Genomic DNA, 17,146 nt, shown 5'->3' on the forward strand with positions numbered 1-17,146 from the left:
TCCTCTGCCATGCCCTGGAAGAGGGAGCTCTTGGGAACTGGGGGGGGGGGGGGAGGAGGGAGGCACCATCCAGGCCAGGCTTGAGGAGTTGGGGGACTTAAGAGTTGTGTGCTGGGCACTGCAAACACTCTTCCTTGGCTCCCCTCTACCTACGATAGGGAAAGTCACCCAGGGGTCGTGGCCAGCAGAAGCATTAGCTTTGGCTCACATGATGCCTTAAGGAAAATCTTTAATGCATTGCTAATATTAGTCATGGGAAGCTTGCCCATCAAAATGGGGGTTTCCCTCTCCTGAGCCGTCTGCACCTCTGACCACAAGGCTCCTGTTGACATGCCGTCACAGCTGCTTCTCGGGGTGTGACAGAAGCACCCTGCGCCACCAATCCCCACCAGCCTCTGCAGTCTGACCCCCGCCCAGCCTGAAAGGCATGTGAGTGCTTTCTCTCTGGTCTAGTCCAGGTTCCCTTTAAATAGGAAAGGGAGTGACTGAGTGACCAGGTTCTGAGCCCATGCCAGTGTGAAGTGTAGTCAAGGCCAAGAGCTCACAGTCACTGGCGGGGTGACTGCCAAAAACAATCTGTTTCCTGAACGTGGTGTGCTCCACAGACAGGATCTGGCTGGTCATTCGCAACCACCCATGAGGCATGTGCCGCCATCTCCACCCCGGTTATGATCAGGTCCAGGAGCTCACAGGGAGCAACTAGGCAGTCCAACTGATCCCCAAGTCACGTGGTCCACAGCCTGCCTGCTACCCCTCCTTGGCAAAGTCCTCTATGGGCCTGTCCACTGCAACCCTACCCAGCTCACTTCTCCACATCCCCAGCCTCCCCAGGCAGGCCAAATCCCCACTGCCAGCGAGAATTGCCTTCTCCTCGAAGTCATAGCAGCTTTTCATAATCCAGCCTCAGGCTTCATTGTATTGTGAGTGGACTATTTACTTGTCTGCTTCCCCAGCCACACCAGCCGCTCCTGGACGGCTGAGAACCCTAGCAGCCAGTACAGTACCTGGGGTTGGAGGAGGAGAGGGATGAGGATGGAGGAGTAGAGGAAGGATGGAGAGTCATGGCAGAAGGCCGAATCCAGAACCCATCCTGGCTGAGGCTACACAACACACACACACACACACACACACACACACACGTCTGTGTAGGGTCTTCTCCTGTAGGGAACAGGCAGCCCAGGGGCTGAGCACATGGCAGAGTGGGCCCACAGTGCCTCTCCCAGGTCTGGAATGGGCCAGCTGGCCCCTCCGGCTTACAGTGTGAGAGGGGCTGGGGGCCCTGGAGTCTGCCCTTGTTCTCCAGCCAACCTCTGCACCCTAGACCGGCTCTCCCACCTCCAGGTGAACCATCCCTACTCATGTCACTAGAAAGGTGACTTCCAAAAACTGTCTGAATGTATTGAGCTCTTCCTGTAGACTTCACAATGGTCCAGCCCACTTCTACTGGCCATGTGTCTTCTAATACGCTTTAGTTTCCCTATCTGTAAACTAGGATCCACAGCAAATGGGCTGAACAAACCCCCTCCGATGAGACCAGGGCGCTGCACATCCTCCAAAGAGCCCAGTGCCTTGTCCACCTAGGAGGCCCACAGCCACTCTGGACAAAACCCTGGGTAATGGCCAGAGGCAGAGGCAGCACCCAGGAGCCAGCTGCAGCGCACCCTGCCCCACCCCCACTGCCACCATCACCACTCGCTCTTCTGCTGACTTGATCTACTACTAATTGCAGGGTTGCAAGATGCCAGCTGCCTCCCTGGCCCCAGGCGGGCACCTCCCAGCAGAGCAGGGGCTCCCCAGAAGGCCCGTCAGTCCTCCTATAGCCATAGTCCCCGCTGCACTGGGGTGGGCTCCATGGTGCTCACCCCCCTCCAGTGGGGAGGGACCTGAAGATGTGGGAACAGAGATTTTCTATTCCCATAGCCAGGCTGTCCGCTTCACCAAAGAAGCAGCCGTGACCATCCACTGCTGAGTAAGCACCCATCCACACCCCGAGACATAGGGGACTCTCCCCTTGGAGCACACCCCCACGTGCTGTAGGCGCCATCACACCGTCCTCTGTACCACACAGCCCAACAGCTCTGACCTCTCTCTCCTACTGGCTTCCAAGTGTCACCTCTGCACCTGCCCTGTGCTCCGAGCAAGTCAGACTGGGTGCTAGATGTCAGACAGCTGCGCAGGGTCTTGGGGATGTGACCCCCATCTGCCCTCAGCTGGACCTCAAGATCTGAGGACAGAGACTCCGCCTGCAGGACCTTCAGTCTTCCAACAGGGGAGGGGAGGGGAAGTTTGGAGCTCAGGGTTCCCCCTCAACTGTGGTGTTGAATTTTAATCTTCACCACTGTCTGGGAGGGGGACAGTGGCAGGATGGGAAGCTGAAGCCCTAGAAGGGAGGGACCAGTCAGTAAGTGATTGGGTCAGGGCTGGGATCCAGGAGACCCCAAAGCCTGGCGTGTGTGGCGCAGCCCTCAGCTCAGACCTGAGGCTGGCTCTGAGCACTGCTGGGTAATTGTTGGTGGGTGGAGTAAGGAACTGAGGGAAGCAGGCCTTCTAAGGATGCAAGCTGGAGCAGCCATCACCAAGTCCTCTGCCCGGCCTCCCTCTGCACAGCCCATTCTCCTCACAAGCCTTGTTCAGTCCTCTAACTTAGGTCAGTCCAAGCTAGGAACCACCTTCCCAGAGGAATAAGCTAAGATCCTCGTGGCCTAGCCCCGTGGCCCCATAGCAGCTCCATCCTGGGAATCCCAGATCCTTCCAATAGCTTGTAAATCTTTGCTGCTTCAGCCCCTACATTCACTTTGAGAGGATGGAGCCCAATGACAAGAGGTCTCTCCTCGGGTGTGCAGTGCCCTCAGCTCTACAAGAGAAAGGAAGGGAGGGGAGGAATCCCAGCACTCAGGAGACTGAGGAATGAGACTCACCAAGAATTCAAGTTCAAGGACACACACACATACAGGCCTCACAAATCTCCTGTGAGGGAGAAGGAACATGTGTCCAGCTACCAGTGGGTGGATTGTCCACTTTTGCCCTGTCTGGGATGAGACCAGTTGTCCAGGTGGGGAACATGCATTTGTTTACATGGGCTGGGACCCTGACTGGGATCTGCCCCTGCTGGTAAGGAGGGACCACCCCACCCAGCTCTACCCACTCCACCCTCCCACTGCAGCCCCCTCTTAGAACCCCCAGTGTTTGCTCAGGTGCCTGGTACATTAGTCCCAGGGAGGATGGGAAGGGAAGTCCATAGAGACAGCAGCTGTACCTTCCCAGGCCTACTTTGTTGGCTAGTTTAGTGGCGTCCGGTGCGTAACCACCATCTAGGGGACTCAGGTGGTGGGAACCCTTCATCAGAGGAAGCTTATCTGATCCTGCAGTCCCTAGGGGCTAACCTGCAGAAACTTCCAAGAGAGGAGGAGAGACAAGGAGGCAGAGGAAGAGAGGAGGAGAGACAAGGAGGCAGAGGAAGAGAGGAGGAAGAGGTGCCAAGTGGGCAGTTGGCCTCAGTTATCTGTTTTTGCCACCTGACAGCCCAGAAAGGTGATCACGGAGATTATTTCACCTTACAGGTGAAAAAAACCAAAGGTCAAGACCTGCAGCAGCCTCCTCAGGTGTCATAGCAACTGAACCAGGACATGAACTAGAGCTACTCTCCCAAGCAGATGTAGTCACCCACTGACCCAGAGGCTCATGGGATTCTTTGGATGTACCACATGCCCCTTCCTGAGCCTCCAGAGCCATCACAGTGTCCCTTCCAAGTGCCCTCTGCTTGTATTTGCACTGTTTCCAGCCTCTGGCCTCCTTTCCACACCCCCAGTACCCCACTCCTCCCACTCTTCCTGCCTCACCCAGCTTCTCTTCCTATTCTCCCAGCCTCATTTTATATGACACTTCCCAAGGGCAAGGAGGTGACAAGTATTTCCCTGGCTCCTCTACCCACCCAGATACTCTCCTGTCCTCCTTGGCCTCTCCCCTTCGGTCCCTTCATAGTTCTTTTTCCAGATGGCTTCAATGTCTGTAACTGCTGCCGTAGTCTGTAGCTCATGCTGTGTGCCCCCTTTGCTCAGGCACAGCGTCTCCTCTTGGCTCACCCAGGTACCCCTGGCTACACATGCCACAAGCTGGAGCTCAATGCATATGGGCTGGATGGGTGGGTGGATGAGCACCAGTCCAGCTCAGCTTGGTCAAAGGCAGCAAGAGTCAGAGTCAGAATACTAGGCAGGCTAATGGCCTGGGCAAAGGTTTTTTTTTTGAGAGGAAATTCAAAGATGCAATGCTATTAAAAATTGATATTTCAATGAGATAAGCCCTTTCCCAGGCTTTTAACAGATTGTCTAAAAAGCCTTCCTCTGCTGTTGTACTTCTTTATTTGCAGGGACCATTAATTTTTTTATGGACGAGCACACCCAGATAGAGCGGAAGGGCTGCCGCACGGCGGATTCAGAAACAGTAACCAAAGGCACCAGGGATGCCCAGCTGGGGGCCGTGGCCGTGGCTCTGGCCTTGGCTGGGGATGCTTGTTGGCAGGCTGAAGCTAATGCCCTCAAGGAAGGGGGGGAACCTCCTCTGAATCCAGGATATATACCCCACCCGCCGTCATGAAGATGGGGAAAGCAGAAGGCAAAGTCCTTGTGGAGCGCTGGGAGGACTCGCCACTCGCGACCATGGCCCCAGCTGCTCCCAGCCTCTGCCGCATGCTCCCCTGGGAGAGCTGACAGGTGGAAGAGGAGAGCAGGTGAGAGGGAGGCAGGGTGCGTACTGCACCCCCTTTCCCCTCTCTGGACCACTACTCCCTCAGATGTCCAGGGCAATGACTTGGGCCTCCATTCCCAAGGGTTGGAGCTGAGGACAGCCCAGCGAATGGGAAGAGGGGCGTGGGAAGAACATCTGTGGAGTTCATCCCAACACCCCACTCCTGGCTCTGCCAGAGGCCTCCAACTACATGCACATAGCCTTATCCCGTGAGCACTTGTCTGCAAGGTCTCTGACCCCATCCACTCCTCTCCACGCCCCACCTCGCCACTCCCTTCAGCCGGATGGACAACCTGGGGGCAGTGGGCCGGGGCAGGGCCAAGCTGACCCCCGAGTGGCCTCCCCTACTTCCTCCCTGCCCTGTGGCCATCAAGAGGGAGGTAGGCACATGCCAGGCAAGGTGGGCTTCAGGGACATGCAGGAGGTCTTGTGTCAGAACCATCCTGTGCTTCTACTGTAGAATTATTAATCGTGGGCTGGAGAGATGGCTTGGCAGTTAAGGCACTTGCCTGCAAGGCCTAAGGACCCAGGTTCAATTCCCCAGGACCCACATAAGCCAGCTGCACAAGGTAGCGCATACATCTGGAATTCATTGGCAGTAGCTGGAGGCCTTGGCATGCCCATTCTCTCTCTCTCTCTCTCTCTCATCTGCCTCTCTCTCTCTCAAATAAATAAATACTAATCATTTGTAAATGGGTCCTTTAAGTTCATTTTGCCCTGGGTCCCTAGTTACATAGCAGGCCTTGCTGTCAAGGGACAGAGCTGTTTCAGGAAGTGGCCACAGGCTGGGTCTACAGGATAGATTCCCTGATACTTTACCATAGATCATTCCTTCACCTCCTGCCAGGTCCTCTCAGCTCCCCAGTCTCCAAACTCCCAACAGTCCCCCTCTCCAGGAGAATGGAATACCCAGTTAGTAGGGACTGACCTCTGCAGATAACTTTGAAGGTCCCCAAATCCCTGTGCTCCCAAGACCCACCTGGGCCCTGAACACGTGCTATTTCGCCCTCACACATCCACTGTGGTTAAGGGGAAGTGCCAAGTCCTCAGGACAATCAGAGTCAAACAAAATGACCTGTGCACATCACGATGGCTTTTGGTCAACACATCGGGGTTTACTTTTTTTTCAGATACATGTAGTAAATGTACCATGCCCTTGACCTTAAGCATGGGAAATGGTCCTCAGGTGGCAACACGACAACCTAACAAAGCATGGCAAGAACAAAAGTCATTCACTGTTAAGACACCCACCATGAAGTCATCTGTGAGCGCATGAAATCTGTAAGTGTGGGTGCATATATGCAGCCACACAACTGCTCATTGTGTCATTATGTGTAAAAGCGAAACGAGGAATGCAAGGGGCTGGTGAAGCAGGTGTCAGCGTCCTTCTCCGGGGGCGCTCATAAATCCACTTTTCAAAGACAGGCAGGGAGGGAGGGGAAAGTCAGGTTTGAAAAGAGCGTGCATTGGGGCTGGAGAGATGGCTTAGCGGTTAAGCGCTTGCCTGTGAAGCCTAAGGACCCCGGTTCGAGGCTCAGCTCCCCAGGTCCCACGTTAGCCAGATGCACAAGGGGGCACACGCGTCTGGAGTTCATTTGCAGAGGCTGGAAGCCCTGGCGCGCCCATTCTCTCTCTCTCCCTCTATCTGTCTTTCTCTCTGTGTCTGTCGCTCTCAAATAATAAATAAATAAATAAATTAATTAATTAAAAAAAAAGAGCGTGCATTGTAGCTTGGCTTCTCTTATGCGTGGAAAGATCATGACCTCAATGGTAGTAGTTTCAAGGTCATGGCTTTTCCACCTACATAGAATCTCCTAGCTTCCAGTGACTAATCACAAAGGAATGAAGGACACTGGCTTTCCTGAAGATCTTTAATGCTTCCCTCTCCCCCTCCTGTGCTGCTGTCCAGGCTGTCTTTTGCCAGGGGCCTTTGTAATTCAGCTCTTTCAGCCCAGAGAACACTCTCCTTCCTCCCTCGTCACCTGGGACAGTATCCTTTTTTTTTTTTTTTTTTTTTAGTCTCACTGTAGCCCAGGCTGACCTCTTACTCTATAGTCCCAGGCTGGCCTTGAACCTACAGTGATCCTCCTGCCTTTGCCTCCTGAGGGCTGAGTTTAAAGGCGTATGCCACTGCTGACACTAATCTTTTTGCTCTCCTCTTAAGAGGAGTCTCTTCTCGCCAGGCATGGTGGTGCACGCCTTTAATTCCAGCACTTGGGAGGCAGAGGGAGAAGGATTGCTAAAAGTTCAAGGCCACCCTGAGACTACATAGTGAATTCCCAGGTCAGCCTGGGCTTACGTAAGACCCTACCTCAAAAAACCGAAAATAAATAAATAAAAGAGTCTCTTCTGGGCTGGGTGGATAGCTCAGTAGGTAAAGTGCTTGTCTTCCAAGCATAAGTTTGATCTTCAGTACCCATGAAAATCATGGTGGTGTGTGCTTGTAGCCCCAGCGAGGAGGAGAGGCAGACAGTAGGGTGACAGCTGGGGCTCACTAGCCAGCTTGTCTAGCATGACTAGTGAACCCCAGGCCAGTGAGAAACCTTCTCTCAATAAAATAAAATAGGGAATTACCATGGGATATATTTTATAATCATGGAAAATGTTAATAAAAATTAAAAAAAATTAAAAAATAAAATAATAACCTAAATAAACAAAATATAAAATAAACCAAACAATAAAAATATGATGAGGGCTGGAGAGACGGCTCAGCGGCTAAAGGTACTAGAGTGCAAAGCCAGATGGCACAGATTCAACTCCCCACACAAAGCCAGATGCCCAAAGTGGCACATGCATTTGAAGTTGGTTTGCAGTGGCAAAAGGTCCTGGAATGCCCATCTTCTCTCTCTTTCTCAAACACATAAAGCTCTTTTTCTCCACAGGTTAAAAGTGCTTGCTTACAAAGCCTGTCAAGCCTGGGTTCAATTCCCCATTACACATGTAAAGCCAGGTGCACAAAGTGGTGCATATGTCTAGAGTTCATTTGCAGTGGCAAAAGGTCCTGTTGTGCCCATTCTCTCTGACTCTTTCTTTAAAATACACACACACACACACACACACACACACACACACACACACACACACATATATATATATATATTTGTGTGTATTTATTTACAAGCAGAGAGAGTTAGAAGAGAGACAGTCAGAGAGAATAGGCTTGCCAGGGCCTCCAGCCACTGTGAACAAACTCCAGGTGCATGCACCACTTTGTGCATGTGGATACGGGAGAATCGAACTCAGGTAATTAGGTTTTGCAGCCAAACACCTTAACCGCTGAGCCATCTCTCCAGCTCTGTCGCTTTCAAATAAATAAATTTCAAAAGATAAACAGCAATATGGAGGGTGACATCCTTGGTTCTCCTCTGGTCTCTACATGTGTTAACCCACATGAACACACACAATAATGATAATGACAACAGAGTCTCTTCTTCAGTAAGCCTTCACAGACAAGTCAGGCCTCCCCGCATCTCTCCCAGCACCAGAGTCCTTTGCTGGACAACTGGATCCCTGGTGCCCAGTGCCTGGCACAGAACCTGGCTCAGGTGTTCATTGACTGGATCAGTACCAGGGTGCAGCTTGTCTGAGCCGCTGTTCTGTTCACATGCTCGCTGAAGACAATGACCTGCAGAGTCCTGGGCGGGGGGTGGGGGTGGTGGTGGTGGTGCTGGGGTGTTGTCTTGGGCCTCCTTCCTGATGTCTGCTCTCTGGGCCCATCAGAAATAGGAAATAGCTGGGCTAGAGAGATGGCTTAGCGGTTAAGCGCTTGCCTGTGAAGCCTAAGGACCCCGGTTCGAGGCTTGGTTCCCCAGGACCCACGTTAGCCAGATGCACAAGGGGGTGCACGTGTCTGGAGTTCGTTTGCAGGGGCTGGAAGCCCTGGCGCGCCCGTTCTCAATCTCTCTCTCTCTGTCTCTTTCTCTCTCTCTGTCATTCTCAAATAAATAAATAAAAAATGAACAAAAAAAAATTAAAAAAAAAAAGAAATAGGAAATAGCTCCCACACAATCTCCTCAGAGGAAGGAAGCAGAAGGAACCTGGGGCCCATCTCCTTCCTCTTGAGCCCTCTGAGAGTCATTCCCCTTTGATGTGAAGGTTTCTGAAGAGGCTGGTTTGTGTCACTGTCAGCTGGGGTTGGAAGACAAGGAGGAGCCTCATCGTAACTAGCCAAGGGACCCAGATGCTGGCGCCCCTATTTGGGTCCTGAGCTCTCACAGTCACCTGCCTCTCACCAGCCTCATTTGAAAAGAATTTACTGAGCTGCACAGTCAGGCTGGCTCTGCCTTCTTCCCAAGAGTGGAGATGGGGGGCAAGACCCTAAAGGAGGCTCCATTGGGGTGGGAAGAGGGGCAACAGGAACTGATATACTGTCCTTTCGGCTTATGTCAAGGCCCCACAAAAATGGTCCTCGTGGTCACCAGTTCTAGTGTGAATGGGTCATGTTGGGCAGGTGTTCTTCTGTTCACTGGCCCTCTGTTTCTCTCCTGTGAAATAAGGCTGGAATGCCTGGTTTGGATCATGGCCGGGAGGCCTGGGACACCAGCATATATTTCTGGTGTGGACTCCCACCACCTTGAGAAGCAAAATGGTATTCATTTTCAAGCTGCCTAACAGGCCACCAGAACATCTGCGACCCTGCCCGTCCATCCCTCCTCCTCTCCCTTCCCCCTTTCCTCCCCCCCCTTTCCTCCTGCACAAAGGATTGAGCTCAGGGTCTTGTGCTAGGCAAGTGCTCTACTGCTGAGCTATATCCCAGCACTTTTTTTTTTGGTTTTTCTAGGTAGGGTCTCACTCTAGCCCAGGCTGACCTGGAACTCACTATGTAGTCTCAGGTTGGCTTTGAACTCATGGCAATCCTTCTACTTCTGCCTCCCAAGTGCCGGGATTAGAGGCATGAGCCACCAAACTTGGCTTAAAAGTATTTTTATCTATTTATTTGAGACAGAGAGAAAGAGGCAGAGTGTGCATGTGTATGGGCACACCAGGACCTCCTGCCACTGTAAACAACCTCCAGACAAAAGCCCCATTTGGTGCATCTGGCTTTATTGGGTACTGGAGCTGTCAGGGTTTTAAGCAAACACCTTTAACCACTGAACCATCTCTCCAGCCCTTTTGAAACACTTTTTTATTTTAAAAAAAGTTTTTAAAATTTTATTTACTTATTAGAGAGAGAGAGCAGATAGAGAATGGGCGCACCAGGGCATCCAGCTACTGCAAACGAACTCCAGACACATGCACCACCTTGTCCATCTGGGTTTACGCGTGTACTGGGGAATCAAACCTGGGTTATTAGGCTTCTCAGGCAAGTACCTTAACCATCTATCCAGCCCCTGACACACTTTTGAGACATGTCCATGGCTAAGTTGTATAGGTTGCCCTGAATTCTGTGTAGCACAGGCTGGAAGTCAAGCTCTTGATTCTCCTGTCTCAGCATCTCAGGTCGCTGTGATTACAGGTGTGCAACATCATGCCCCAAATTCTCTTCTCCCAACCAAAAAAAAAAAAAAAAAAAAAAAAAAAAAAAAAAAAAAAAAAGCATGGTAGCGCATACCTGGGCTAGAGCTAGACACTACCTCGAAAAGCCAAGAGAAAAAAAAAAAAAAATTCTCTTCTCCCTATCCCTTGACCATTGTCATGGAGAAGTGTCTGCAGGTGGGGCATGGGTGTGCACCTCTCTAGCACTTGCTATGGCCTTTATAACAAAAGGTTTAGGAAACTTCTACCCAGGCAGTAGGAGTAATTATGCAATATTATATTAAATTAACTAAAAGTAGCACATTTTAATGGGAATATGGCGGCACACACCTGGAGGCAAAAGCAGAAGGATTGACATAAGTTTAAGGCCAGCCTGGTCTACAGAGTGAGACCTTGTCTCAAACAAAACAAAAAGTAACATGTTTTGTATTATAAAGGGTTGGGTTTTTTATTCATGAAGAAAATCAATCTCATAAGCAAAAGTATGTAAGTCCTGTGGATGACAATAACCTGTTTTGTGTCCCTCTCATGTACCAGGTCTTGTTCAAAGGACTTTAAATGGAGCTGGAGAGATGGCTCAGCAGTTAAAGCCTGAATGGTCCAGGTTCAATTCCCCAATACCCACATAAAGCCAGATGCACAAAGTGGTGCATGTGTGCATCTGGAGCTCATTTGCAGTAGCAAGAGGCCCTGGTGTGCCCATTCCCCACCCCTCTCTCTCCTTGACAATAATAAATAAAAATATTAAAAATAATTAAAAGCCAGACATGGTGGCGCACGCCTTTAATCCCAGCACTCAGGAGGCAGAGGTAGGAGGATTGCCACCCTGAGACTCCATAGTAAATTCCAGGTCAGCCTGGGCTAGAGTGAGACCCTACCTCAAAAAATCAAAAAATAATAACAATAATTAAAAAATAAAGGACCTTAAATGTATTCCCTCTAATTCTAGAAATTCTAGAAAATTCTAGAAAAGACACTCCATTGTCATTGTCATCATTATCTCTCTGTTTCATAGATACCAAACTGTGGTCTATAGGGGTACAGTGAATCTCCTGAGGTTAGACCAGGGGCTTGACTTTCTGAGCCCCTGTGTGTGAGTACTGCCCTTGTATGACTGGGTCCACCTGGCCTCCAGAGCACAGCCTCTCAGCAGACCTGGGGCTCACTCGTCCAGCTCCAAGGAGGAGATAGAGACATGAAGCTGGGTGCCCTGTATTCATACATTCTGTTTCCCTGGGTATCACTTTCTGACTGTGAGCTTCAGGGCCTCTGTTTCCTGTCAGCCAAGGGAAGCCAGAGAGAAGACAATAGGCCCTAAAGGGAAGCAATGCAGAAGTGAAAATAATTAGTAAAGCTGGTCAGCCTGGTGACGATGAGGAACATTAGTAAGGGTCCTTTGGGGCCTGAGTGGCCCTGTGAGCTTCCCAGGACTCAGTGTTTTTGCTTAGCAGCCTCAGGCCCAAGGGTCTACTAAAGCAAGCACAACCTGGGTACAGGGTGGCCCAACTGCCCACCCCTGAGCAGCACCATCCTGCCCTGCTCAGTGGACTGGGGGCAGGCTTCTCTATGGATTCAGAGCCAGCCCAGGACTCACCAATGATTTCAATCTTTTAAAAATTTTTATTTATTTATTTATTTGAGAGCGACAGACACAGAGAGAAAGACAGAGGGAGAGAGAGAGAGAATGGGCACGCCAGGGCTTCCAGCCTCTGCAAACGAACTCCAGACGTGTGCGCCCCCTTGTGCATCTGGCTAACGTGGGACCTGGGGAACCGAGCCTCGAACCAGGGTCCTTAGGCTTCACAGGCAAGCGCTTAACTGCTAAGCCATCTCTCCAGCCCCAATGATTTCATTTTTATCTTTATCTATCTATTTATTTATTTTTGTTTTGTTTTGTTTTTGTTTTTCGAGGTAGGGTCTCACTCTGGTCCAGGCTGACCTGGAATTAACTCTGTCATCTCAGGGTGGCCTTGAACTCATGGCAATCCTCTTACCTCTGCCTCCCGAGTGCTGGGATTAAAGGCGTGCGCCACCACGCCCGGCTATTTTTTGGTTTTTTGAGGTAGGATCTCACTCTGGCCCAGGCTGACCTGGAATTCACTATGTAGCCTCAGGGTGGCCTAGAACTCATGGCAATCCTCCTACCTCTGCCTCCCTAGTGCTGGGATTAAAGGCGTATGCCACCACACCTGGCTCCCATCAATGATTTTAAACATGAGAGGCTAGCCTTCTGAGATAAGAAATGACCTGCCATTGGCCTTGCAAGCACAGGGACATCAGTTGGCTACTGGGACACACTCTCTAATCTCCTAAGTCTTTTCTTAGACATGTCAGTACCCTCCATTCATACAACCCCAGAGGTCACATGACCATCTACATGATGCAACTTTAGAGCTCAGAGTTGCAGTTTGTGGATATTGTATTTTTAGGTTGTGAGGAATGAAACAGTTCTGTATGAAGATGTGATGCATACATGCATGTGCACAGTGTAGAGGTTACGTTGTGATCTATATCATACATAGGTTACATTGGCTATTATGATCCATAGCATATGTATGTATTGTGTGTATGCATATAAGCATGTGTCTGCATGTGTGGATGTGTGTGGAATTACTCAGTGCATGTTCCTTTTTATCTGGTTTCTGTCACTTCACTCAGCAGAATTATTTAGAGATGTTTACCTATGTTACTGGCCTCATAAGTAGGTAGTTCCTTTCATTGCTGGCTTGGACTCCAAGGTGTGCATGCAGTCAGGCATTGTATAGTGGTATTTTGGTCTACGATGGGCTGTATCTGCAGTGGTGGTCTCAGAAGATTAGACCACCTGATGTTGTAGTCTGTCTACCTTGTGTAAGGAAATTCTGTTTGCCAAACTTGGCTAACTACAATGAATTTCTCAGAACATATCCTTGTCACTAAGCAACATGTGTCTGGATCTGTACATTGGATGGGCACAGTTTGAAACAGGGTCTCATGTAACCCAGGCTAGCCTCCTATATATATTTTTTTTCTTTTTTTTTCTCCAAAGCTGACCTTAAACTCCTGATCTTTCTACTTCTATTTCCAGAGTGCTAGGTTTACAAACATGTTGTGCCACATCAATCTTATTTGTTTGTTGTTTACTTATTTATTTATTGAAATATGGTTTGGGGGGAGGCTGGAGAGATACCTCAGCAGTTAACAGTGCTTGCTTGCAAAGTCTGATGGCCCTGGTTCAATTCCTCAACACCTACATAAAGTCAGAGGTACAAAGTGGCACATGCATCTGGAGATTTTTTTTTTGCAGTGGCAGGAGGCCCATAGGCACCCATACTCATTCTCTCTCTGTATCTGCCTCTTTCTCTCTGTTTCTGTAAAAAAAAAAAAAAAAAAATTAATGTAGGCCAAATGTGGTGGTACATGCCTTTAATCCCAGCACTTGGGAGGCAGAGGTAGGAGGATCACTATGAGCTCGAGGCTAGACTGAAACTACTTAGTAAATCCAAGTCAGCTTGGGCTAGAGCAAGCCCCTATCTCGAAAACCAAAAAAAAAAAAAAAAAAAAAAAAGGAAAGAAATATGGTTTTATGTATTCCAGACTGGTCTTGAACACATATAACAGCGAATGACTTTGAATTTTTGCTCCTCAGGTCTTACCTCATAGGTGCTATGATTATAGACAAGCACAAATATGTCCAGTACTAGAGATCAGACTTGAGGCTTTGTGCATGCCAAGCAAGCATTCTAACAACTGAAGTACATCCCAGTTTATCCAGTTTTAAAATGCAAACTAACACATAGCGACAAGAAATTAGTGAGCTAGGCATGGTGGCGCATGCCTTTAATCCCAGCATTTACGAGGCAGAGGTAGGAGGCTAGCTGTGAGTCCAAGGTCACAACAAACAGACACACACAAAACCTGCTCCCTCTAGTCCAAGTCCCAGTAAAGAAGCTTCCTCACAAGTCAGAAAAGTTGTAGATAATATCACTCTATGCTGACCAAAAGGCACAGAGAAAGAAAAAAAATTCAGGGTTGAATCTCCACCCATATAGAGGCCCTAAATTTCCATACTCACCAGGTTATTATGAAGCACCCCGTCTTCCTCCCACCAGCTAATAATGGGGCTTTCCTGCTGCAGTAAGAGTGGAGGCCAGTGAGGTCCTGACCAGGCAAGCAATCATGAGGTGGCCCACACCCTCCCCTCTGGGAAGGTAATCAGAGGAGGCCCAGTGAGTCAAGACTTTCACCTCACCCCATGGTAAACAGGCACCCCACAGTGATGACAGTGGATCTACCATCACTGCTGCACAGTGACAAGCTACAAGACCCTCAAGGTCCCAGCACGTGGAGAACTCGGGCTTCTACTTTCACTTATCCGATCAGGTCACATCTTTCTCTTCCTGGAGCATAACAGAGAATGTCAACTAACACAAAAGGCTGACATCAGACCTGGAATCGCATAACGTAAGATGAAAAATCCAAGCTTCTCAAAAGCACCCATACCAAGAATCAGAAAGATCTTGAACTGAATAAAAAAGATAAATCAATAGATTTCAATACTGAGGTGACAGTTGTTAAAGAATGATCTGGCAAGAATTTTAAAGTAGGCTCTATTAAAAAAAATGCTCCATTGAGCAACTACAAATATGTTGGAAACAAATAAAAAAAGAGTAAAATGGGGCTGGAGAGATGGCTTAGCGGTTAAGCGCTTGCCTGTGAAGTCTAAGGACCCCGGTTCGAGGCTCGGTTCCCCAGGTCCCACGTTAGCCAGATGCACAAGGGGGCGCACGTCTGGAGTTCGTTTGCAGAGGCTGGAAGCCCTGGCGCGCCCATTCTCTCTCTCTCCCTCTATCTGTCTTTCTCTCTGTGTCTGTCGCTCTCAAATAAATAAATTAAAAAAAAAAAGAGTAAAATGTTTCAGCAAAGAAACAGAAGCCACAAAGAGTTCTAAGTGGAAATTTTAGAACTTAAAAAACACAATAATTGCAAGTGAAAGCTCAGTGGGTGGGCACAATGGCAGAATAAAGAGGACCCAGAAAAGAATCAGGGAGCTGAGAGAGAACAATAGGAATTGCCCAGTCTGAGCAACAGAGACACAGTGGACCAAAGATTAAAACAAAGATGAACACAGCGTTGGGGATCTGTGGGATAACCAAAAAACTAATATTTATGTCAGCAGAGTCCCTGAGTGAGGAAATAGATCAGTCGGAACTAGAAACAATTGCTGACAAAGCCTCCATATTTGGCAAAGATCATAAACCTCCAGATGCAAGAAACTGAGTGGACCTCACAAGCACCAGCAGTGGGGGTTACTTCCGAGACTAGGAGCTGGCTCCGCCTTTGAAGTATTACACAACTACAGCTCCAGCCACTCAGGAGGCTGAGACCACGCAGGATCAGGAGAGCCCAGGAGTCAGGGCTAGACTAGACAACACATCAAGACCTGCCATCCCCCTAGCCCATCATCTCAAGGATACACGGAGCTGGAGGGGTGGCTCAGCAGTTAAGGATGCTTGCTTGCAAAGTCTGCCAGGCCAGGTTCAATTCCCCAGCACCTATGTAAAGCCAGATGCACAAGGTTGTGCATGCATTCAAAGTTTGTTACCAGTGGCAAGAGGCTCTGGCACACCCATATTCTTTCTCTCTCAGCAAATAAATACATACAATTTAATAAATAACACTGGAGAGATAGCTCAGTGGTTAAGTGCACTTCCTACAAAAGTTTGAAGGTCTAAGGGAGTTGGAGACCATCAGAGTTCAAATCTCCAGAACCCACCTAAAGAGCTGGGTGTGATCATGCACGTGTGTAACTCTGCAGAGATTGGAGAATCGCTGGGGCTCATGAAAAGCAAGGTCCAGAATCAGTGAGAGACTCTGTCTCAAGGAAAACAAAAACTGTGATGAAGGACAGCCAGCCAATGTTCTCCTTGGGCCACCACAGACCCAAATACAGGTGCCACATGAGCACATGCATGTGCATGCACCACACACGCCACCCCACACACTACACACATTAAGCACATGCAAATAAATAGATAGAAGCAAAGTAATCCTCTATATTCCCAAGCTCTTTTTTTTGGTTTTTCGAGGTAGAGTCTCACTCTAGCCCAGGCTGACCTGCAATTTACTATGGAGTCTCAGGGTGGCCTCGAACTCATGGTGATCCTCCTACCTCTGCCTCCCAAGTGCTGGGATTAAAGTCATGTGCCACCACGCCCAGCTATTCCCAAACTCAAGAAGAAAAAAAAAGCTACATGGTGAAATCAATACAGAGAAAGCACTTGATAGAATTCAACTCTCAAAATAATAGAAGAGGGGGCTGGAGAGATGGCTTAGCGGTTAAGCGCTTGCCTGTGAAGCCTAAGGACCCCGGTTCGAGGCTCGGTTCCCCAGGTCCCACGTTAGCCAGATGCACAAGGGGGCGCACGCGTCTGGAGTTCGTTTGCAGAGGCTGGAAGCCCTGGCGCGCCCATTCTCTCTCTCTCCCTCTATCTGTCTTTCTCTCTGTGTCTGTCGCTCTCAAATAAATAAATAAAAAAAAAAAATAATAGAAGAGGATTGTTTCAATTTGACAAAGAGCATCTACTAAAAAAAATTATAGCTAACATTTTCAGTGGTGAAAAATTGAATGCTTGACAAGATTATGATATAAAATGTGTCCCCTTCCCATGCAGGTATTGAAATTTATGGCCAATACAATGGTGTCAAGAGATGAAGTCCTTACAAGGGAATTAACCCAGGAGACTCCTCCCTTCCAAATGGGATTAAGGCCTTGTAAGGATGGTTGGCACTCTGTTAGGCCCTCTTGTGCTTCTGTCTTTGCCATGTGAAGACACAGCATGGACGTGGAGAACACAGCCGTCAGCAGGTAACCAAACCTGCTGATTCCTGCACCTTAGACTATTCGGCCTCCAGAACTGTGAGAAAATAAGTTTATATTCTTTTTTTA

Source organism: Jaculus jaculus, chromosome 1, assembly GCF_020740685.1.
Source record: "Jaculus jaculus isolate mJacJac1 chromosome 1, mJacJac1.mat.Y.cur, whole genome shotgun sequence".
In the NCBI taxonomy this organism is placed as follows: domain Eukaryota; kingdom Metazoa; phylum Chordata; class Mammalia; order Rodentia; family Dipodidae; genus Jaculus; species Jaculus jaculus.